Source organism: Camelina sativa, chromosome 1 (genome assembly GCF_000633955.1).
Source record: "Camelina sativa cultivar DH55 chromosome 1, Cs, whole genome shotgun sequence".
Lineage (NCBI taxonomy): Eukaryota > Viridiplantae > Streptophyta > Magnoliopsida > Brassicales > Brassicaceae > Camelina > Camelina sativa.
In genome coordinates, this window is record NC_025685.1 from 12,235,556 (window position 1) to 12,242,950 (window position 7,395).

Genomic DNA, 7,395 nt, shown 5'->3' on the forward strand with positions numbered 1-7,395 from the left:
GAGAAGGTCTTTGAAGTTTCGCCTTTTTTGCTTTGCCAAGATGGCGTCACGGATTTGCCGGTCAAGTCGTTTGAGCAGAAGAGGGCCTTCCATGGATATGTTATTGTGATAGCGGTTGTTGCGCTCTGACCAGATAGCATAAAGAGTTGCTTGGGCAGCTAATCGGCGCAGACTCCTTGGTGCAGTGTTGTCTTTCAGATCCAACCATGCTGAGAAGGCATCCCATGTGTGGAAGGAGAATGGCCTGTATCCTAGGCGACGGATGACTGCAGACCACAGATCCTTACTGAGCTTACATCGCAGGAACAAGTGTTCTCGGGTCTCAGGGAGAAGCCCACATATGCAACAACTGGGATCAACTTGTAGTCCCCAGCGAATCAGGCGCGTCCTTATGGGGAGTCTGTCTTGATGCATCAGCCAAAACAGGAAAGCATGACGAGGGATTGCTCCCTTGAACCAAACCTGAGCAGTCCAAATAGGTGCGTTTGCACGTGGCCTCAAAACCTCCCAGGTCTTGGAGGTGGAGAAGTTCACCAATTCCTCTGTCCCAATCCGCCAAGAGTATGAGTCTGAGATCGCCGCAGGGAGAGGGGTGGTAATCGATGTGAGGTAGATATGGAGGGATTCTGCTTGCAGTGATCTGGCTGGTCTGAGGTTCCACCCTGTTTCAGTGGTTGCAGAAGCGATTGATCCGTGTAAAGAAATACCAGTTTGGGCTGGTCCAGAGCCTCCCATGAAATCAATTAAAGGACCAAAAGGAGTCCAATGATCATACCAAAAGTTTAGGTGACAGCCATTCCCCAAATGTGCTTTCATAAATTGAGAAGTGATATGTCGAAGCTTAAGCATAGATTTCAGGGTCCCAGAACTCTGCTTTTTGATGTCAAGCTTCCAAAAACATCCATCTTTTATTTTGTTGTTTTTCAGCCAGAGAGCCCATAGAGAGTCCCTTGCAGGCAACAACCGCCATGTAAGCTTGAGTATCAATGTTTTGTTCCAGTGGGAAAGGCATCTGAAACCTAGACCACTTTCAGCTTTGGGGAGACAAAGATCTCGCAGAGAGTTTCAATTTTCTTGATGCAGCCCTTTGGCAGAATAAAAGCTGACATCCAGAAATTTATTGTGCCATATATCACAGATGATATGAGTTGTTGTCTACCTGCATAGGATAAAGCACGCGACGACCAAGAGGAGAACCGGTTGGTTAAGTTCTGAAGGAGGGGTCTGTACTCTGCTAATCTTAGCTTCCGATGCATGAGAGGGAGGCCAAGATATCTTATTGGGAGTGAACCGATATTGAAGCCAAGAGAAGCCATCTGTGTGGCTTCAATTTGGGTCACTCCTGCTAAGAACAGTTCAGTTTTGGACAAATTCATAGTGAGGCCCGAGATGCGTGAGAACTCTTGAAGGACTGCCACTATATGGGATAGAGAATTTGTCTTGCCATCAAAGAACACCATGATGTCGTCTGCGAATGCCAAATGAGATACAAGGGGACACAAAGCAGAAGGATGAGGACCAATCTTGTTTGCGCTGAAGTGTTGCGTTAGTAGCTGAGAGAACACCTCCATCGCCAGAACGAATAGGTAAGGCGAGAGAGGATCACCTTGGCGCAGTCCTCTTGCTCCTCGAAAGTACCCGCATAATTCACCATTTATGCAGGCTGAAAAACTTGTTGTAGATATACATTGATCGATTAGGGAGATGAATCTTGCGGGGAACCCCATTGCTGTAAGAGTGTTGATTAGGAAACCCCAATGGACTGAATCAAAGGCCGTCATAAGGTCTATTTTTAGCATGCCTCTTGGAGATATGTTCTTTTGGTTGAACCCCTGGACCAGCTCAGTTGCAAGCAGAACATTTTCAACCAGCAGTCTGCCCTGAATGAAAGCTGATTGGGAGTTTGAGATGAGATCAGGTAGAACCTTCTTCAAGCGATTGGCCAGTATCTTAGAGGCAATTTTGTAGAGGGTGTTACAGCAAGCAATAGGTCGGAACTGAGTAATCCTTTGTGCGTTCGGGATCTTAGGGACAAGAGTCAAAATTGTTGCATTCCATTGTTTAAGCATCTTCCCCGTGTTGAAGAATTCAAGAACAGCCTCAACCACTGAGTTCCCTACCGTGTCCCATTGTGACGTGAGGAATTCGACACAAAAGCCATCCGGGCCCGGAGCTTTGTTCTTCGGCAACGAGAAGACAACACTACGGATTTCCTCAGGTGTGACATGGGTCGAAAGAGTTTGTATAGCGGCTGGAGAGCATCTTTGAGGAAGCAAATCAGCAATTTCTGAGACAGAGGCAGTAGTGAGTTGTGTCTGGTTGCCTAGAAGGTTCTCGTAGAAATCCACCACTAGAGACTGGATACCTTGCTTTGAGTCTACTACCTGATCATTATTATCAAGGAGGAGGATAATTTCATTGAAGCCCTGTCTAGTAATAATGGAGCGATGGAAGAATCTTGAGTTTGTATCCCCATCCTCCAACCAACAGATGCGTGATTTCTGTCTCAGGTAGGATTCCTCAGCTTTTGCAAGGAGGGACCAGGTTTTATGAGCCTTTTTCTCCTGGATGATCGATTCAGTGGAAGGTAGTCGCATGAGTTCATTTTGGCAGTGAAGAAGTTGAAGGTACGCCTCTTGAGTCCTTTTCTCTATCCCTGAGTAGGTGGTCTTACTAAACTCCCTTATCACAGATTTAAGAGCTTTCAGCTTTTTGGCAATAACAAACATTTTGGTTCCATCGAAAGCTAATGCATCCCACCAAAGCTTGATGAGAGGGGCGAAATCAGGGTGCTGATTCAACATAACCAGGAATTTGAATGGCTTTTTCCGCTTTGGTGCATGACTGTCGAGGAATAAGCAGCAGGGGCTGTGATCTGAGAATGCAGGTTCCCCAAATACGGCTAAAGAGGAGGGAAATGCAGTGATCCATTCATCATTGACAAGAATCCTATCCAGCTTTTTGGCGATCAGCCCAACGGTATGTTTGTTTGTCCACGTGTAAGTGTTACCACAGTAGGGGAGATCCGCTAATGAGGAGATACTTAGACATTGTTCGAGGGCACGCATACCCGGAGTAGTGAGGTTTGCATCTTGCGAGGAGTGCTCATGTGGAAACAGCGTTTGATTGAAATCCCCTAGAACAGTCCAGGGAATAGCAGGGTTAGCAGTTGCAGTGTCAACGATCTCCTCCCATAGATCCTTCCTGGCAGAGGCACAAGTAGATGAGGCATAGACTATAGAGACAAGAATGTTGTGAGAGACAAAAGGCAGCTTAATCTGACAAGTGATCATCTGCATAGATTTGCGGATAACAGTAACTTGAACAGAAGGGTGCCAGACAATCCATATCCTCCCAAGTTCTGAGAACTCATAGTTATTTACAAAGGACCAGCCTGGAAGTACGCTAGTTACTATAGCTTGCGCATTCAGGGGACTTACATGGGTTTCAAGAATCCCACCAAAAAGCGGCTGGTGTAGTTTCAGCCATTTCCGAATGCTTTTCCGCTTTACATGGTCATTAAGACCACTTACATTCCAACAAAAAATATCCATAAATGGATATGGGGGTTAGAGGTTTATGGGACCTCCGGCCCTTGCCTTACGCAGCTTTTGCCTCTGCATCCGTTTGGACACAACCTTTAGAAAACAGTCCTCGTCCGGTTCAGGGTTGTCATCGTCCTCGGATAGGTTGTCAGAGCTGTCAGATTTGATTTGAGAGGGATCATCAGCAGTTTCATCGTTCTTCGGTGATAGATGAGAGAACAGGTTATCCCTCAAGTCAATGCAAAGTTGCCCTTCATCAAGCCGCAAAGTACTATGCGGGGTAGAGTGTCCTACCACTGAGGGTGCTGGGAGGGTGACATGATGTATGTTCCCCGTACTTGAGGTAGCATTGGTTGCCGCAGGGAAGTTTGTACCCGTCGGTACAGCAGAGTCCAGCGGAGAGGATGCTGTAATAAGTGGTTGAGTAGATTGTGGTGAGGGGAGAGCCTGGTGTTGTCCTTGTGTAGGTGCAGGAGGATTTGTACCAACGATAGGTAGTNTTGATGAGAGGGGCGAAATCAGGGTGCTGATTCAACATAACCAGGAATTTGAATGGCTTTTTCCGCTTTGGTGCATGACTGTCGAGGAATAAGCAGCAGGGGCTGTGATCTGAGAATGCAGGTTCCCCAAATACGGCTAAAGAGGAGGGAAATGCAGTGATCCATTCATCATTGACAAGAATCCTATCCAGCTTTTTGGCGATCAGCCCAACGGTATGTTTGTTTGTCCACGTGTAAGTGTTACCACAGTAGGGGAGATCCGCTAATGAGGAGATACTTAGACATTGTTCGAGGGCACACATACCCGGAGTAGTGAGGTTTGCATCTTGCGAGGAGTGCTCATGTGGAAACAGCGTTTGATTGAAGTCCCCTAGAACAGTCCAGGGAATAGCAGGGTTAGCAGTTGCAGTGTCAATGATCTCCTCCCATAGATCCTTCCTGGCAGAGGCACAAGTAGATGAGGCATAGACTATAGAGACAAGAATGTTGTGAGAGACAAAAGGCAGCTTAATCTGACAAGTGATCATCTGCATAGATTTGCGGATAACAGTAACTTGAACAGAAGGGTGCCAGACAATCCATATCCTCCCAAGTTCTGAGAACTCATAGTTATTTACAAAGGACCAGCCTGGAAGTACGCTAGTTACTATAGCTTGCGCGTTCAGGGGACTTACATGGGTTTCAAGAATCCCACCAAAAAGCGGCTGGTGTAGTTTCAGCCATTTCCGAATGCTTTTCCGCTTTACATGGTCATTAAGACCACTTACATTCCAACAAAAAATATCCATAAATGGATATGGGGGTTAGAGGTTTATGGGACCTCCGGCCCTTGCCTTACGCAGCTTTTGCCTCTGCATCCGTTTGGACACAACCTTTAGAAAACGGTCCTCGTCCGGTTCAGGGTTGTCATCGTCCTCGGATAGGTTGTCAGAGCTGTCAGATTTGATTTGAGAGGGATCATTAGCAGTTTCATCGTCCTTCGGTGATAGATGAGAGAACAGGTTATCCCTCAAGTCAATGCAAAGTTGCCCTTCATCAAGCCGCAAAGTACTATGCGGGGTAGAGTGTCCTACCACTGAGGGTGCTGGGAGGGTGACATGATGTATGTTCCCCGTACTTGAGGTAGCATTGGTTGCCGCAGGGAAGTTTGTACCCGTCGGTACAGCAGAGTCCAGCGGAGAGGATGCTGTAATAAGTGGTTGAGTAGATTGTGGTGAGGGGAGAGCCTGGTGTTGTCCTTGTGTAGGTGCAGGAGGATTTGTACCAACGATAGGTAGTTGGCTAGCAATAGGTTGTTTCTCCTGTCGCTTGTCTTTCTTCACCCTAGGACAGTCTGCAGTGAGATGTTTGACTGAGCCATAAGTGGTGCATGTAGCAGGCGCTTTGGAGCAGCGAGATACAGTATGGCCTACCTGTTTGCAATGGCTACAGAGAGAGGGCAACCAGGGACTAGAAACTTGTATCCGTTTTATCAGCCCGGATTCAAAACGAGCATTTACTGCCTCAGGGAGTGGTATCCTCGGGTCAATGACAGTATAGACCTTGGCTACTTCAACGTTGATCAGATTCTCAGTATGCGGGTGGAGGCAAACAGGATGCCTGACGAGTCCTGCTATGTGCTCAAGACTACTTTAATTGTAGTCTCGTTTCTTCAAGCAAGAAGAGATCAAATCGTTACATTGGATATATTACAATTGAGGAAAAGGAAAACAGAAAAGCAAAACCCTACATTGTATCCAGAGCCGCCGTTTCTGTAGAGAGATACAATGACGATACCGGATCTTTTAAACGATTTGGTGGAAGATGAGATACTCTGTCGCGTTCCGGCCACATCCCTGAAACGGTTACGAGCTAGTAGCAAACGATAGAACCGTTTGTTCAAAGAAGATAGGATATTCGCGAGTGAGCACCGCGATAAAGCCGCTGTTAGGACTCGAATCAGAGTATCGGGCCTTCGTGGGCTTCATCAAACAAGGGACTGGACTTGAGTTCATTTTAAGCTTTTTAGGAGTTATATTTAAGTTAACAAATGTCTTGTAGAAACGATTATCCAATTAATCAACAACAATGTTTATCTTCTTCTTCCTAATACTCTCTCTATCTTCTTCTCTCTTCCTCTGAATCTTCACCTTAACTTCAATTTCTTCTGCTTCTCTTCTCTATTTCTGTTATCTATCTTGGTAGGCTACTTTGGTACCTATCAGCCGCAAAGGAGTTTCTATTTCTCATCATGACACAGAAGCAGAGGATTTGTCCGTTGAGCATCAATCTTCCCCATGGTGATGATGTTCCTCCTCTTCTTCCATATGTAAAGGTAAAAAGAGAGCTTAGCCTACCAGGTCCGTCGTGTTCCTTTAACAATTCACCACGTCAATTCGATATGACCGACGTCTTTCACTGCGACGGCTTATTGGTATGCGTCCGGGAATGCAAAACCGGCCCCACCCCATGCTAATATGATATAGTGGTTTGGAACCCCTTTACTGGTCAAACCAGGTGGATCGAAGCCAACGATTGTTGGGGGAATACCAACAAATTTGTTCTCGGGTACTACTACAAGAAGAAGAAGAAGAAGAAGAAGAAGAAGAACAATTCCTACAAAATTTTGGTTTTTAATCCTGATGGCCAAGGTGCAGAAATCTACGACCTTAACTCATCCTCTGATTCGTGGAGGAGGACTCGTGATGGTGATGATCTCGCCCCACCAGGCTGGGACGCTATCATGACTGAAGACTTCGAGTCTTTGAAGGGAAATACTTACTTTTTTGCTCAGGAGAAATCAAAACCGCATCTTAGCAGTCCTGGAACAAGGTCTTTGCATTCGATTTGAGCCCTCATCTTCAAATTACTGATGTGGTAAGGTTTGTGCTTGACGAGGATAAGAAAGTCGTCGTGTGTTGTGAGAGATGGATGGATGATGTCGGCATCCACTGCATCGACAAGATATTCATTCTCGCGGAGGGTAATCAAGTCCGTGAATTTTGTTTTGATCGGATTGTTTCATATGCGACAGGACCTTGGCCAGTTCTTCTTAATTACGTTCCAAGTTTGGTCCAAATCGAGCCACCTGCTGGAGGCAAAAGAAAACGAGGTGCCTAAACAAGCTGTAGCTACATGTAAATATTGGTTTTTTTTTTTGTGACTTTTTCTTAATTTATCATATTCATATTCTTTGAATAATCCTCTGATCGAGCGAGCTGGAGGCAAAATGAGAAGAGGAGACTAAATTAACCTCTACATGTAATCTCTTGTAAAACTTATTTATTTATATATCTCTCAATAAGAGGTGTGGTACCGTACCTCCTTGCTTTAAAAACAGTTTTTTTTTTTTTTTTTTTTTTTAAGTTTTT